This window comes from Gastrolobium bilobum, unplaced genomic scaffold (assembly GCF_033153095.1).
Source record: "Gastrolobium bilobum isolate Gb01-03AN ecotype WA unplaced genomic scaffold, APGP_CSIRO_Gbil_v1 utg10651, whole genome shotgun sequence".
Classification (NCBI taxonomy): domain Eukaryota; kingdom Viridiplantae; phylum Streptophyta; class Magnoliopsida; order Fabales; family Fabaceae; genus Gastrolobium; species Gastrolobium bilobum.
The window spans coordinates 344,294-362,463 of NW_026898033.1; positions in this window are offsets into that span (position 1 = coordinate 344,294).

Below are 18,170 nucleotides of genomic sequence, written 5' to 3' on the forward strand. Positions count from 1 at the left end.
TAGAAGTCTTACACTCGATCTTGACCATTGATCCACTTGTATCCAATAGCTCACATTATTAAAAAATTAGAGCCCTATATATATATATATAGGGGCAGGATATTCTTACACCGGTGTAAGCGTTAGAAGTCTTACACTCGATCTTGACCATTGATCCACTTGTATCCAATGGCTCGCATTATTAAAAAATTAGAGCCCTTAGATATAAGTGGGATTAACGGACAAGATTGAGAGTATAACTTACACTGGTGTAAAATGATCCTGACACATATATATATATATATATATATATATATATATATATATATATTTTTTTACACCGGTGTAAGAGTTAGAAGTCTTACACTCAATCTTAACCATTGATTCACTTATATCCAATGGCTCACATCATTAAAAAATTTGAGCCCTTAGATAAAAATGAAATCAACGGACAAGATTAAGAGTGTAACTTACACTGGTGTAAAATGATCCTGACTCATATAGGAACATAGAGAAGAGAAAAAAAATATGAACTCGACGTACTTTTACTTTTATATATATATATATAAGAGATAAAATTATTTCCTAAAACATAAACAGCATTAATATTTTTTAAAACCAATAAATGTTCGATTTGTTTTCATCATTCCTCGTTAATAATTTTTTTTATAAAAGGATAAGAAAAAAACCATGTGGTTACTTTTTGTTTTTTTGGTAAGCAACCATGTGGTTACTTTTAAATTAATTATCCCTTGTTTTTTTATCACTATAATCTTTAATATCTAATTTATTTTTAATTTTGTTAAAAATTTGTAAATTTATTTATTTCTCTTTTTACAAAAACATTTCACTTATTTTATGTATTATTTTGCAAAGTTGTTAAAATGAGTTAGCCTATCTCATTAGACCCTAGCTCATGGATTAGGGCCAAAAAAACCAGTAAGATCAAATGGCCCTCAATAATAAAGGTTCGCATGGGACAAAAGCCCTATGGGTTAGGGGCAATATGCGGAACATCTAAAATTATAATTTAATAAAACTTAATTTTTTTTATCTTCAAAACATTAAAAATTATTTTAACAAATAAATATTTAACACTTTCTTAAAATATTTTATACAAATTATAAAAAAATTATAATTTATTTGTTAATAAAATAATATCTGTACACATATAAAAGTGAAAATATAAACAAAATTTTAATATAAAAAAAATTTAGTTAGTATATTTACTAAATTCATTGTTAAGGGATATCATCAAACGAAGATTTTTTCCTAAGGAGTCATAGAAGAATAAAGCAACTCTAGTGAAAAATTAAAAATAGTTATGAAAAATTGATCTTAACTACTCTCGGTATGTTATATATTTAAAAAGTTAAACCATTGATTTTCTTTAATTACTACTTTTGCAAAAATATTTTTACTTATTATTATCCACAAAGATGTACATATAGAAAATCTATATTGCTTGTACAAAAAAAAAAAAAAAAAAAACTCTATATTGAAACATATTATTGTTGAAAAATTTATTTTTATTTATATTATGTTTATAATTTATTAAATATTAATAAATATTTAAATTTTTATATTTTTATATTTTTATATTTTTAAATAATAAAAATTTTAATAAAGAAAAAAGTTTAACCCACGAGTTTGCGCTAACCCAACTCATTAAATTATAGGTTGTGAGAGCTCGAGTCGAAAAAGACTCTATCACAAAAAAAATTCTAATAAATTAGGATCAAATATAAAACTTAACCGCTGCCCCACGAGTTTTATTTCATTTTGACACTTCTATTATTTCGTTCTACAGCTTTGCAAGGGTTTCTATTGATCAAACAATACAATGAAATTTACCGATTTCAAAAAAAGAATTTTGAGATGTCTACAATAAAGTAAAAAAATTTCTTTCTTTCCCCCTTCTCTATGATGAAATTTGTTTTCTGCAATTAATAGATAAATATACATTTATGACTTTGTGAATTGTGGGAACCTCTGCCAAATTATTCATCCCAGCCAGCATTTAAGAACTTTTAGTCCTGCTAGTATGTCATAATTTATATGCTTTATTTATTATATTGACACTCACAATTTGAATCATTAAGTATAATGTTGCAAGCATTAAGATGACCACTTATAATGGAAGCAGGGGATCAGGAATGGATTCAATGCTTGAAATGACACTGCATAATCACAATGGATACCCCATCTAATTTAGATAATTAAATAAAGGCCCTTGTTTATGATAAGCTAAAGAAAAAAATGTAATTGTGTACTTTTGCTTATTTTTTGCCATTGGTGATTTTTCCAATTCTCCTTGCGTCATAATAATCATCTTAATGTAGTTATATATAGGATCCTAAAGGGAGGGGAAATGTATTTTCATAAATTACTAATCTTTTTTATTGGGCTATATTTTTTTTACAATAGTTTTCGTTTTCAAATTGATCCTCTTTGGTCACAAAATGATTTTTCCTTTGTGTGCATTTTATCATTCTTGTAAAAAATTTCTGCTTCCCGAAAGAGTTACATCTTTAATAAATTAGTCGAGCTTTTTAATTTTAGTTCTTTAGGAGTTCTATTTTGAATATTAGCGGTCATGGCCTTCATATATTAAGTTTGGAAATTCTTTTCTTGTTTTACTCGTTCTAATATTCTCGTTCTATTTTGATGAAATTGAAATAAATATAACCGTTGGATTAATATAATCGATCTAACGGTGAGATTGATTAGTAGTAACATAATAATAACACAATTTAGTTGTTACAATATCATTCTCATATATATCGCGGGTGAATGATTCAAAGAAAAACTATAAGGAAGTTTTTTTTAGCTTTTTTCTAACGAAATATTCATTTTAATTTAAAAGATAAAATTATATTTTCCCTGTACTTACAATAATGTATGTATAACATTTTTTATGTAAGATAAAAAAAATTAACTCCTAAAAATTATGACAGCCGTCAGTAAATTAAGGAGTGCCAATTGTGAGCATCATGTTTTGCCAACTTAGCATTAAAAAGCATGTGAATCATTTCCACATTATTAGACTCAAGTTTAAGACGACGAAATGTTATAGATAAATTTTATATCGTATGCATTTCCTGAATTTATTGGTGTTAAAGAACCACTAACTCAAAATCTTAAGGTGTTAGGTGAGGGCCTTTTTAATGATTTATATTATATTCTGTAACACTCTCTCTCACGCAATAGTCCTTTGGGTTTGAAGCGTAAATATGGCACAAGCCCATTATTGGTTTGTTTTGTGCTGCTTAATTCCACCTGAAAGTGGGGACGGTGAGGATCGAACTCGTGATCTCATGGTCACTGAAGCTCTGATACCATATTAAAGAACTATTTCAACAGAAAACCTTAAGATGATGGGTGAGAGCATTTTTAATGATTTATATTATATTCTCTAACAGTTGGACTATTGAAGGTGTCTTTCGATCTCTTTTCCTTTCTATTTGATTTTTGAATATGTCTAATTTTTTATGTCACAAGTACTATACCTGGTACCTATGAAGCGCCGACACTTCAAAAATCCTGACGTGTCATGTCCGACACTTCTCGACACTCTCCGACACTCTAACACGCATTATAGAAATTCAAAAAAAAGGTTCAAAAGTTGCGTTGCGTTGAATTTTTAGTTCCAACTATTAGATTCGTTAGATTTCGATTACCATTTTATTGAGTTTAATATAAATATTTGAGATACCTTATGTTTTTTTGCAAAATTGATGAATGTTATAAGTTTAGTTTCATTTTTTTGTTAAATTATTGAATATTAAATATAATATACATTATATAAATTAAAAATATTATTTAATATCAAAACGTGTCCTAACGTGTCGAAATCTATCATTTTGTTAAATTAACGTATCGGAGTGTCATGTCGTGTCGTGTCGTGTCATGTGTCCCGTGTCAGTATTAGTGCTACATAGCCTGGTACTATCAAGTAACTAAAAAAGAGTATACAATTCTTAAAAAAGGAAAAAAAAAAAAAAAGAGTATAAACAATACCAAATGGTAATAGTTTAGCTAGCACATGAGAGCTGAATATATGAAGATAAGAATGTGTTTAATCATTTCTAGTATAATTATTGTGAGGGATTTAAAGCCTTAATTTTAGACCCATCCTGAACAAAATTGCCTTCCATGAAGGATACATGCGATTTATCAAATATATATATATGAAATTCAAAATCAAAATCCCATAAGATAGACTGAGCAATGTGATCAAATGATATACTGATTGTGGCATATGTATCATTTGTGATATCAAAAAATTATTCTTTGACTGTCATTTATTGTTACTTTCACAGATAAATTTATTGCTAACAATATGTAGTTGACATTCATTGGTAAACATTTTCCTTTCCTTAACCTAAAAGCCCTGAACAGTGGCGGACTCAAGAAATTTTTTTTATGTCCGCACATTTAGTGGCGGGGGTTCGAGGGCAGCGTCCCCGAAATTTTTTTTTTTGTAAAGAAAGTTTAAATCAACGCTTGAACCCGCTCATAATCTAGTTGCTTCCATAACAAGCTGCAGGCAATAGTTTGACCAATTATTTCCTCTCTTAAATCTTACAAATCCTCTAAAAAAAATATGAGAATATACTCCAGTACATCCATACATTATCACTCTATTTTATAGTGGTGAATAAAAAAGTCAACACTACCTGTACAGAAGACAAACAAAATCACAGTGAAGGTCTCGTCTCTAGATATTAACTTATTTGAAAATGTCAGACCTGCCATCAATCCTCTCTTTTTATAAAAATGAAAAAGGAAACAAAAAATGAAAAGAGCATGGGAATGGGTACGTGACAAGGGAGGAAGAATAAGTTTTCTCTCTAATCAATTTGCGTTACTATGTTGTTTTAATCATCTCCGTACGTTGCTACGTTGTTAACTAATATAAAAATAAATATCATTTTTGGTCTCTAACAAAAAATTTGATTCCCAGTTTAGTCCATTATAAAAAATAATTAGTCACATGGTCTCTATGAAATTCAAAGTGGACACATTTTGATCTTTTTGAGGGATTAATGTAGGTCTTTTTTGAATTTGTGAGAGACCACGATTCTAACTAAATTGATCAACTTTAAATTTTTTAGGGACCTCGAGACTAATTTTTTTTTTATAAGGGACTAATATGGGGACCATATTTTTTTGTTAGAAACTTAAAAAGATATTTATTCCTAATATATATTGAATCAAAAGACAAATAAAGACCTGTAAAAAAAAATTAAAATAAAAATTTTATGTCCGCACTTGTGGGCAATGCCCGCAAGTGCGTCCGCCAGTGGCTCTGAAGTATGCTGAAATTTGGCTAAACCGGATAAGAATCCTTTTTTTAAAAAGGAAAAAAAAAAACAAAGAAAACCTCATTTAACTTACTTTTATTTGTAATTTATTTCATGTCAAGAAAAACAAACAAACAACATCTAGCGTTTATTAAAAAGAAAATATTGTCTCAATTTTAGAGTCTTGAAAACTTTTTGTTTTAAGCAATTAAGTCTTGAAAATTTTACATATTAATCTCTTTGATCTTACAAAATCTACCATTATATATATATATATATATATATATATATATATATATATATATATATATATATATATATATGCGTGTGTATGTTCTGTCATGGAGATAGAGATGTCTAGTTCAATGAACTAGTATGTTGCTTTTGGATCTAAGTGTCATCTCCAAGGTATCTATGAAATAGATATCTTGAGTCAAGTAGATCACTGTGCACAGAAAAACTATAAACGGCTTTGCCAAGGTGGTGTGTGTATGCACAGTGACAACATAACTGTAACAGGGAGCGTCATGTACCTATAGGTTCTACCTCTTATTTATAGAGTTTACCAGTAGGTAATGGATTGTGGACCTTTAGTGCTTCTGATGACGGCCCAAGCTCATATGTCATGTTGTCGTATTAGGATTGATATCTTTAAGAAATATCCTTCGTTAATTGTATCTGATTAATATCTAGAATTGTCCCTTATTGGACTTATCAATGAATGAGCCTCGTATATGAGTCCATAACATCAAAAAATTCAATCAGATATATAAAGTTAATTTCTTATCCGATATCATGGGATGTCGAAACGAGCAGAATTATCGTATCTACAAAAAAAAATTGACAAAATTCTTACACCAAGATTTAAATTACAGTTGCTATATAAGCCTTTGAGAAAATAATACAAATAATTTGTATGCGAGCCTAATCGTGGTACCCTTGACATATTAGCAAAATTCTCACATCAAAATTTAAACCATAGTTATATACTAATCTTAAAGAAAATAACGCCAAGAATTTATGGACAAAATTTCAGCTCAACCAAAGATCGAAATTGAATCATAATCGCGTCAAAACTCTTAATGTAATAATCAACCTCTAAATTATATAATAAATAAATAAAAAGCTATGCTATTAATATATTTATCACAAAACACGAAAAATATAATTTTAACGTATTTGATTTACAATTATAAAGATATTTCCGCTAACATTATATTTGTAAGAGAGTAGACAAAAGAAATAATCTTAAGAAGTATCGTTCTTATTTTTGTCTCTTCACTTACATAACTATACCTCAAAATTGTATACCCAATAAGTTAATAAACACGATATAAACACGATAGATCCTTTAGAACAAGGCTCCCCGGCTACTGTTATTACTACTATTATGCATCTATGTCCTTGTAATTATCTAGCGTGCCTTGATAGAATTGATATCCTGATTTTCCTTACCTGGCTATCAAATTAATAATGCTGTAGCCTTAAATGGTCGGTACCAAAAGTGCCTACGTTTGAGGATGGCCAATATCATGCTATCATGTGAAAAAAAAAACATGTGCTGTGGAAAGATTACAACCATACAAAGTAAATCAACGGTTATGATTTCGTAATTATTTATTTTAATATTTTTTTTCTCTCCACTTTTATATAGTTATAATTCTACACATGATATGATCATGTGAATTTTCACATGAAAAGATCCATACCCAGGTTTCTAAACAAGAATCTTGTAACTTTTTGCCACCACTTCCTCAAGCACCCATTTTGGTGCAAGACACATGTATGTTCACAGTAGTGATGTCACTGACATATCCTGACTTATTTCTGCCTAGAAGGAAATGCATGAATCAAAATTCAAAGCACAATATTGCTCATGTCGGTGAATTTAAAGTGTCCAACCTAACCCCGATGGATGTAACTCACTTTACTGCTTAATAGAGTGGAAAAAAAAACATAGTATTCAATTCACCTCAAATATATTTTGAGAGGGATAAATTAAGAATTTTAATTGTGACTAAGCTTTAATTTAAAATTAATTTTATAATTGATTTAAAGAGTTGAAATTTATGAAAATATCTCAATTAACTTCAAAAATATAATTAAGGTTGGTAAAAATATTATTTGTGTCTCTCTTTCTATCTCCCTCTATGATTGTTTCTTCAAAATTCGTCAATGCTTTTTCAAGTTAGGGAGTTGGTAGTAGGCCACCCACCAACGCCAAGCATAGTCAGAAAAATAAAAAATCATAATAATGATGACAAGAATAATACATAGTTAACACTCATACAAACACAAAATATATTGTCTTTAAATTTGCATTAAGAAAACTAATTTTGAAATCTTAGTTAAACTAGTCATACCTCTTATGGTTTAGAAGTACTTCTTTTGGAATTGTTATGGATCCGTATAATGGGTCCATTAAGTGGTAAACTCAACAAAGGGCAATCCAAGATATGGATTGATGTTAATCAATCATACTAATCTTAATGTGTCAACATAGCTATCCACACTACTTATAGGTAACCTCTATAAATACAAGGACAAATCCTAAAGGTACACACATTCTCTCTCTTATTGTTATGCACGCACACACTCCATTGGCTAACGTCGTTATAGAATTCTGTGCACAGTGATCTCCTTGACTCAAGGGTATCTCCCTCATAGATACCTTAGAGAGGGCATCAGATCCAATATTAACGTACTAGTCTAGCTGGGCTAGACATCTCTGTCTCAAGGACAGAACAGGAATAAAAAATTTACATCCACACTCGTTGATTGAACAAAAACAAATCTATTAACAAAAAAATTAAAGTAATCACATAAGTACATAACAGCATCATCTTCTTTAATAATCAAACTTAATTTTTAGAGTAAACACTTTTTTGGTCCCTGGCAATATCTACGAAATCTTTTTTAGTCTCTGGCAATAAAAAAAGACCAAATTGGTCCCTAACAGTATGTAAAAAGGGCCACGTTAACGTGACCCTTTTTACATACTGTTAGGGACCAATTTGGTCCTTTTTTATTGCCAAGGACTGAAAAGAATTTCGTAGATATTACCAGGGATCAAAAAAAGTGTTTACTCTAATTTTTATTATTTCAATTACTCAATAAATTCTTTTTCCTTAGCTAACGAGAAAGCTACAGTAGTTATAGGTAAAAAACTAGCTTTAATTTGCTCAATATTGTGACTTGAAACTCTTGGGTTACTGTCAGTTTATCCAACAAGAAACAAGTTCTTATGTTACTTCCCTGGATCACAGGGCTTCCAGCAATATAATTTTGTCAAAATTTGAATATCATGAAGTAACGGAGCAGCATCGCTTCATAAGTATATGAAAGCAAGTTGACGTTAAATGTGCCAACGTACGTGGGCCCGCATTTTCCAGCAAACAAAATAAAAATAAAAAATTGTCTTTTGTTTCTTTCGTTGCAATGTTTCAGGTTTGTCCCACAATTTGATGAGAATTTTTTTTTATTAGTTACAATTTCCCACATTACTTATTAGGTACTAGTCTGTTTAACATTTAGGCTAATGGTATAAGTTTATATTATACGCTATAACATTTTTAGTTGTTTGGTGTGACTATCGTATAGTATAAGCTTATATAGCAGAATCCCTTTATACATTAAAATAATGTATAACTTAATCATGCCTAAAAGGATAGGATTAAGCATGATAAGAGGTTGATGTATTAACCAATGTAATTCTCAATAATTAATATATTATTTTAATGGCTTTAATGTTTCTACCATAAATGTAGATAAGTTATCTACATTCACTCCCAAAACAACGTCGTTTTGGGTTGAAAAAAATTATAATGAAAAATACTATTATAATCATGAAATAAATATAATTACAAAAATACCTTTATTTCCGCCTCAAAACGAAGTCATTTTGAGCTCAATGTAAATAACTTATCTACATTGACTGTAGAAAAGATGAACCCTATTTTAATATTAGTATACTAAAATAAAGTAATTTTTCGATATATAATTTTTTAAAATATTGGAGATTTTTATTTTTATAAAAATTAATATATTTTTTGGGCGCACTGATATATTTGGAAGATTTATGTAAATTCATTATTAAAAGGTATTTTTGACAAAAATATTTATTTTTAACCTATCTAGTATTATACAGTGTATTACCAAACATTGAATGATATTATCTTATACAATATCATGTCAAACGCTGGATAATATTAAAATTTAATCAGGTCTTATACAATCATGTCTTATACTATCAGATCTTATACTATCAGGTTTTATCCTATACTATGTGCCAAACATGCCCTTATATACATTTCACTTAGCCCATTACCAACAAACGTGGGACTTATCACACTTAATATCCCAATAATCTCCCCATCAAATTAAAAACGCAACATTGATATGCTCCCCTTTAACTGATTATCCAAGGATCTAGGTACTTAACTAGCCTCTTAGCCAAACACCTAGCTAGCCCGAGCTCAACCCGGCTCTGATACCACTATAAAGTGGGTCCAGAGGAAACCCATAGCGGAGGACCACCACCAATGGGCTAAGCAAGCCCAACCACATCAAGTGTAGTGAGTGGGCCCGACACCATGTTTTAACCCAAAACTTTTAAGGTATTGGGTTCATGGGTCCTCCTACTTATATACACTTCAACTTAGCCCATCATCAGCTAATGTGGAACTTATCACACTTGAATATCTCAATAATCTTTTTCCTCAAGTGTGAAACCCAACATTGATATGCTCCCCTTCAACCGAGTACCCAAGGGTCTAGGTACTCAACCCGTCTCCTAGCCAAACACTTGGCTAGCCCGAACCCAACCAGACTCTGATACCACTCTCAGGCAAGTACAGAGGAAGCCCATGGCTGTGACCACCAGCAATAGGCTAAGTTACTCCAACCGTAGCAAGTGGGTCTGACATCATGTCTAAATCCAAAACCTTAAGACATTGAGTTCATATGTCCTCTCACTTATATGCACTTCACTTTTCACTTAACTCATTACCAATCAATGTGAGACTCATCGTACTTGAATATCCAACAATAATAATGTAGAAACTTGTCATCCTTGTACTACTGATAGAGAAATATATAAAAAAAATAAAATAAATTAAAATTCTAGATGTGCATGATGGCTCTAATATTATATTATTTTGGAACTAGAAAAAATTAAATCCCTTCCTCTTAGCTTTAAAACAAAATTCGTAGAAATGTTTTATTTTGGTTGTTCCTTCTTGTGATACCTTCTGTAACGCCTGACAACTTGCAAGGATCAACGACTGTCCCCACACACTAACACGAGACTTTTCAGCTTGCTTTGTCCTCACTCGTACACTTCTCGGGAAAACTTTCCAGGAGGTCACTCATCCCAGAATTGCCCCAAGTCAAGCACGCTTAACTATGGAGTTCTTCCGCTCCGGGCTACCGAAAAGTAGATGCATATTGTTAGTATAGATAGTACCAATTAACGCTCCTTGTCCATGCCCTTTCGCACCGGCGATCACTTTCCGCCCTCGTCAGCGCCCGGGATGTTACATGCCCACCAGCTTTCGCCTAATTCATCCTCAAACCACACCGTACTGGAAGAGAGGCCCTCCTCTGATATCACTTGTAACACCTGACAACTTGCAAGGCTCAACGACTGTCCCCATACATTAACACGAGACTTTTCAGTGTGCTTTGTCCTCACTCGCACACTTCCCGGGAAAACTTCTCAGGAGGTCACCCATCCCAGAATTCCCTCAAGTCAAGCATACTTAACTATGGAGTTCTTTCGTTCCGGGCTACCAAAAAGTAGATGCATCTTGTTAGTATAGGTTGTATGAATTAATTCTTATAAGTTATTCCCAACTGTACCGTCCCATACTAGCACAGTCTATGAAATCCCTCTCTTTCGGATGTTGATTCGATTCATTCATGTACCCACGTCGCTGGAAGCCTGCCAGGAGCCGCTCCTTGTCCATGTCCTTTCGCACCGGCGATCACTCCTCGTCTTCATCAGTGCCCGGGATGTTACACCTTCTAATTCCCTAAATTTCATTTATCTGGCTAAATCACGTTAGCTGTATAAGTTAGTTTGTGATTAAGAATAGTTATTTTAAGGGACTTTGTATCTTATAAAATGAATAACCAATTGATATATTAGCATGCTACTAATACGCATAGTAGCATGACTGCACGAGGAAATAATAAGGTGTCTCTGTTTTACAAACTTAAACTGTCAACCTTAGATTTTATATATTTTTACGTAGTTAATAATATTAGTCCCTTATTGAAATGTTAGCCTTAAAGTTTATTTTCGTTCTTATACTTTCGGCAGCGTGAGAATCTTTTAGGTAGTGTTTGGTTGAGGGGTTTTTAAAATTATCCCATGCAAATGAAGTTGGCATTCTGGAAAGTACTTGTTTGGTTGACAGAGAAAGGGCTGAATACCCAGGCAAGCATGATGCATAGCATTTTCAATTTTGTGAAAGAATACTAGACTTTGGCACTGTTTAAAAAGCATTGTTTGAAGTGATTTTATTATGTTAGCCGGCTAAACCACATGGCCCCACAACAAATCAGACCATTATACCCCACAACAAATTGATCCTTTTCAATTTTAACAAGAATGCTTTGGAACCACTTACATGCCCTGCAGGCCCTGATGTGAAAAGGAGGAAGCGAATGTGCGCATTGTGCTTCAGGATGGTGACCTTGGCTTTCTTTTTTTTTGTTTCTTATCATTTTGGATCTTTGGTGCTGACACTGAGTATTGACCGACAATTCTTTTTTTTTTTTCATTTCCTTTTATATTAACCTCCCACGCATCCTTCTCTGTCTCTCTGCTCTCCTTCTTTGAATTTGCAACAAATTGAAGATGATGTCGAAAGTGATTAAACATGTTCAGTTGCTGGATAATATATGTTCACGAGGTGTTTGTAAAAATGACTAAATATTGGACGGTACATAGACTTTACAGTTATTTTAAAAATAGGGACATTTTCGTAATTGTCACTTATTTCTCCATCTATATTTTATCTCAAACCAAACATAGACTTTATAAATCTTACCTAATTTGTCCGGTTAAATTTTTTCCAACCAAACAACTTTTTTTACATTTTTCTACTAAACCTACTTTCCAACTATTTTCCTGTCAATTATATTTTCTTAGTATTCAAAAAAATTCTCCTTAACTAAACGCCCCCTTATGTATTAAAGCAATTATTTTAATTAATTATTTTTAACAAAAGAAATCTAGCCAAGGAAAAAGTTATCCAGTTATGTGGTTAGGGCATGTCATCCAAGTCCTAGCAAGAATATAGATCGAGTGATTAAGTTTGATCCCACCATTTGAGCTGTCTTTAATTATTTAACAAAATTACATCAATATAAACGTCAAATATACTTGTGTACAAAAATATCTTCTACACGTGTATAAATATTAAGGATAGACGTGACAAATGTTTTTGGCCCGACAAGACCCTAGACAAGTTTCTTTCGTAGTTTCATAAGGATATGCTTTTATTTATTTCTGTTGCTCTCTCTCTTTTACTCATAAGTCATACGCACTGGGTATTTATATATATTTATATTGAATGATAAATATACATGGCTTTAGCTTCTGGCTCTTCCATTATATTCCTTTAGATTTAATTTATTATTTTATATTTTTTCAGTCTTGAGTATGATATATTAGTTTTGATGATATACATATTTCCTCGAGTTCCTTCAAAGATTAAATAAATTATATGTTAATAATGCCTAAAAATTCATCAAATTGAAATCACTTAAACGAGATAAAGACAAGAGTAAGTGAGATTAATTGATGCAAGTAAAAGAGCCAGTGATATACTTTTAGTCTCTCGAGCACGGACACGCTACAATTTGAAAATTTTGCGTGTCTGATATGGACATGCTCCGACATGTATTCGATACGCGTTCGATATTTGAGGACACGCGGTCAACTCTTCGACACGTTTTTCTGATACGCGGTCAACTCTTGAACACGCTCGGACACGTTTTTTTTAGTCTTAATTTATTTTATTAACTAAAAATAAAAAAAATTATTTATAAATTAATTTTTTTTCTGTTATGAAATTTGACATGAAAAATTAACAAGGTACGAAAAATTATTTTTGTTTATAGTTATGTTATGAAATTTGAATATTTGATTGGTTATATGACTTATTATGGACTGTTATATCTATTAAATATAAATTATATTATATATATTAAAAATATTATTTAATATCAAAACGTGTCTCAACGTGTCAAAATATGTCATTTTTAAAAATTAACGTGTCGGCGTGTCATGTCGTGTCCCGTGTCCCATGTCCGTGCATCATAGCTTTTAGACTGATCGAGACAAACACTGACATAACGTCATGTCGTAAAGAAAATGACATGAAAGAAGAACCAAACAAACTAATATGGAACTCGGGATCGATATTTGAGAGAATTCTCAATATGTTACCTGTCGTTGGCGTTTGAAAGTGCATGATGCATACTCTTGCTGCATGCGAGCAAGTGCTTCATGATTTAGTTTTCCATGCCAGCTGCGTGAAACCTAGTCCATTCGTCAAGTGGCCAAATTAGGTAATATTTGAACGTAACCAGAGACATATATAGCAGATTAGATCCTTTCATTTTCATACCTACTGTGCATGAATATTTTGAGATCACCACCTTGGTGTTAGTGGTCCTCGATCGTTCCAAACTCATACAAACCTCTAGAATTTAGTTATGAATGTTATTTCTATTTTTTTTATTATATAGATAGTGATCATCTTTCGAAAAGTTTATACACATTTTTAATTATGAATGTAAATTTTTTTTTGTCATATAAATAATTATAATTGAAGAGGAATAATACACATTGCAATTTTATTCCTCCGCCCTTACAAAATATTCTCGCTCTACCATGTTGTAAATAAAGATTTATGGAATTATACCAAATTCTATATAGTTAATTTGCAATGCAATTCTTACTTGTCTTTATTTTTCCATTTTGACTTTCCCTATGGTATTGAATTATATATACTTCTTTTCTTTCTTTTTCCCCGAATATAAATCTAGGCATATATTTGAAGCGTTGAAAATAGCGTTGAATTTATTATAAAAAAATTTAAAATAGCACCGATAATAATTTCAAAACTTGATGTCATAGATTTTGCTAACACATAATAGAAGGATTATTTCTCAATATTATAGGAATCTATTTAATTAAATAGTAATTGACAATGGTGAAGATAGAAAATTTAATAAACGATGGGTGGGGGTAGAAATTACAAGTGTATTCTTCAGTTCCAGCTACTTGTATGATAAAAAAAAATAAAGATGTTACTCATAGCTAAAGAGTTGTGTGAATTTGGGGGGCAATAATTATTTATATGACAAAAAAAATAATACTAATCACAATTAAGGCTTATGTGTACTTGGAGGGGTGATCTTCCACCCCTAACCCCTCCTTTGTTCACTATTATTAATTGAAACACAAATTATATACTCATATATCTTATAAAAATATTTAAATTACTCGTGTATTTATTTTTTTATATTCCAACATGTCAATATATAAGCGTACATAACTTGTATAGATTAGAATATTACTCCTACACCTACTTAATTTGATTAATTAAATAAAAAGCTAACTCTGTTACAAGAGAAAGAGGTGACTATTCAATTAAGTAGGATTTGAGTTCTTAAGAGTTAAAGAAAAAACTATATATATATATATATATATATATATATATATATATATATATATATATATATTGAAACAAAAAACTGTATATTATGTAGTTACAAATCTGACCATCCATTTTTAATAAATTATTTTTTAATATTTTATTATTTAATTAAACATTTTCATTGGATGAGATTGTTGATATCATTTTATAAAAACGGTAGACGATCTATCCAATCAGGTAAGTGACTTACGTACGTTGGAGGTTACAACACACAAGATAAGGAGATCCCAACATTTTTTTTTGGTTACACGATCTATTTGATTTTATTCTTGGCACTCGGTATCTCTATGATACCATGTTGTAATAGTCGTTCGAGTAGATGCCAAATATTTTCTTTTGCAATATAATTTTGTTATATGTCTTATCAATTTATATTGTTTTTATTTGACGTTTCAAGAGTGATTGAAGTTGATATCTTGATATAGGGAGCATATATAAATTAGCAAGCATCATATATAAGATTGTTGTGTTGCTGTTTTGCCACCGACTAATCTTATCACATAGCCTCACCGTCCAAGGCTGCTGAGTCTTCCACGTGCGCTTGTACTTGACGTCATCGGAGAGGGGTGATGATGTAAGGCTCAGCCGTTGAAACAACCTTTGACGGTGGCTACCACCCCACAACACAGAGAGAGAAGCAAGAAAGGTTTGAATTTCCGAAGAAGGAAAGCGACGGGGACAGCACGTGATGTTGCCGTTTTCAAAGTTGCGGAACCATTTATTGGGCGAAACGTGGATGGAACAGTTGTTGTGGGCAAAGAAGTTGGGAAATGTTGAATGGTGGAAAAGTGTGACACGTAGAGCTAATCATTTGTGACTTAGTAACACCTCCTTTTTTATTTTATTTTTTTGTTGTTTTGAACATTGTAAGTTACATTCGTCGTTTGGTCTTTGTTGAAGGAGAGTGATGTATATAAATGCATGGCAAAGAAGTGTCATTGTATTTTGGTCATTGCGAGAGGTATATGAAGATGATAAACAAGTAGTTAATGTTATTTGAGAGTGGGAGTGTGCGTGTACCGATTCATAACAGATTTTAACAAAAATCGAATCGAACCGTTTAACCGAACTAATTTTCTTCTTTTAAGATCGGTTTTTAATTTTTTAAACCGGTTTGAAACCGGTTCCAAAATCGATTTATGGTTTAGAATTGGTTTTGATATAAAACCGGTTTTAAACTGATTTTAATTCAAAATTGATTATGAATCATAAACCGGTTATCAAGTTCAAAACCGATTTTTTTAACAAATTCAAAATCGGTTTTTGATTAATTGTGCTATTTTTATAAGTAGCCGTTTGTTTCTCCTGGTTATAAGTAGTTGACTAACTATTTCTTGCAAGAATTTTCATTGTTTTGGAACTCTCCAGACGAAAAGATTCTTACAGAAATTGTTTCAAGTTGTTTTGAAAGTAATTGGTAGAAGAAGAGTTGAGTTATTTTAAAATTATAAAAAAAAATGCTCTTCGTTCTCTCAAGATTTATGTTACTAAGAGTTTTATTTGAACTGATGGAAGAAGGTATGGGTAGGGGTGTTCAAAATGTCCAAACTGCTCCACATTTTAAAAATTGGTTATTTTTAAAAATCGGTTTCATATGAAACTGTATTTTATTTTTATAAACTGGTTATTTACCAACCCATAAAAATAATTGGTTATCCATAACCAAACTGCTCTACAATTAAAGAACAAATAAGTAAATTCGTTGTGAGTTGTCCTTTTAATGGCGCTGATTCATCATCTTAAACATCTCAAACACGTTAAGCCAATTGATTAATTTCGTTGCCTTTTTTGTTATGATTTTTTAACTTCATCTTTGTCATTTCAAAGGCTTCGTCTTGTCAAGTTGTGAGTTTAGCCGAAGGCCTGTTTGTGTTTTTTTTTTTTGGGAAAAAAGTTGTTACTTAATATAAGAAGTGCTTTCTTAGGATGCGACCTTTCGATTTATGCGTAATTTTTTTTAAAATAAATATTTTCTACTTGAGCTGCTTAACTTTTTATGCTAGTTTACTGTTTGGAAGTTTGAGTCAATTGACTAATATAATAGGCATGATAAAAAATAATACTTATTTGTTCTTTAATTGTAGATCAGTTTAGCTATGGATAACCAATTATTTTTATGGTTTGGTAAATAACTAGTTTATAAAATAAAATGCTGTTTCATGTGAAATCGATTTTTGAAAATAACCAACTTTTAAAATATGGAGCGGTTTGGTTATGGATTGGTTTGGTTCTTTTGGACATTTTTAACATCCCTATTTGAGAGGATCCAACTTTTGGTCATTGTTAGAGGAATGAATGTCATTGTACTTTGATCTTTTTCACATTAATGGATCTTCTCATGTGAAAAAGTGGACATGTTATTTGATCACAATCACTTATTGATAATGAGACAAGAGAGAGAAAAATGTATAATTTTTAAATGAGTGGTTGTGATCAAATAACATGACTGCATGGCCACTTTTTCACATGAAAGGATATATTCATAGTTGTTAACTGTATTCAATATTCAAGGGTGACAAATAGTATGTGTAAGAACCCGCACCGTTAATTAAGGAAAATAATTTAATTAAATAATTATGAGATTAATGAGATAATTCTATAATTGACCATAATAATTATGGGAATGCTTAAATAATTATGATAAACAATTAATAATGTTGAAAGTCTCTTTTTTGATGAAAAGTGCAGATACCGGTTCTGCTCCACTGTATAAATGCGTACCGATGAAGTATCCCGAAAAATTATAATAAGTGTGAGAATATTACTAGAATAATATATAGGATTGGTAAAACAAGCTTTAAGTCAAAATAATGAGAATTGATGTCAGAACTAATACTGTCAGTATTAAAACGCGTACCGAAAAAGTGTTGCGAAAAACTAATATAAAAATATCACAAATCCTAGAAAAATGGCTAGGTTCAGAATCTCAAGTTTGAGATTAAAATGATAAGCGTACCTATTAACGCTAATATTGTGCGATTAACTTTAAGTGGATTATAAATACTAAATGGCACACTCTCCTAGGTAGGGGTGTGCAAAAAAACTGGTTCACTTGCCCTGCCCTTGATCCGACCTTGACCCGACCCATAAATACCCATATTTTTTGAACTGGTTTAAATACTGACCCACTTTTATTTGGGTCAGTTTTAGA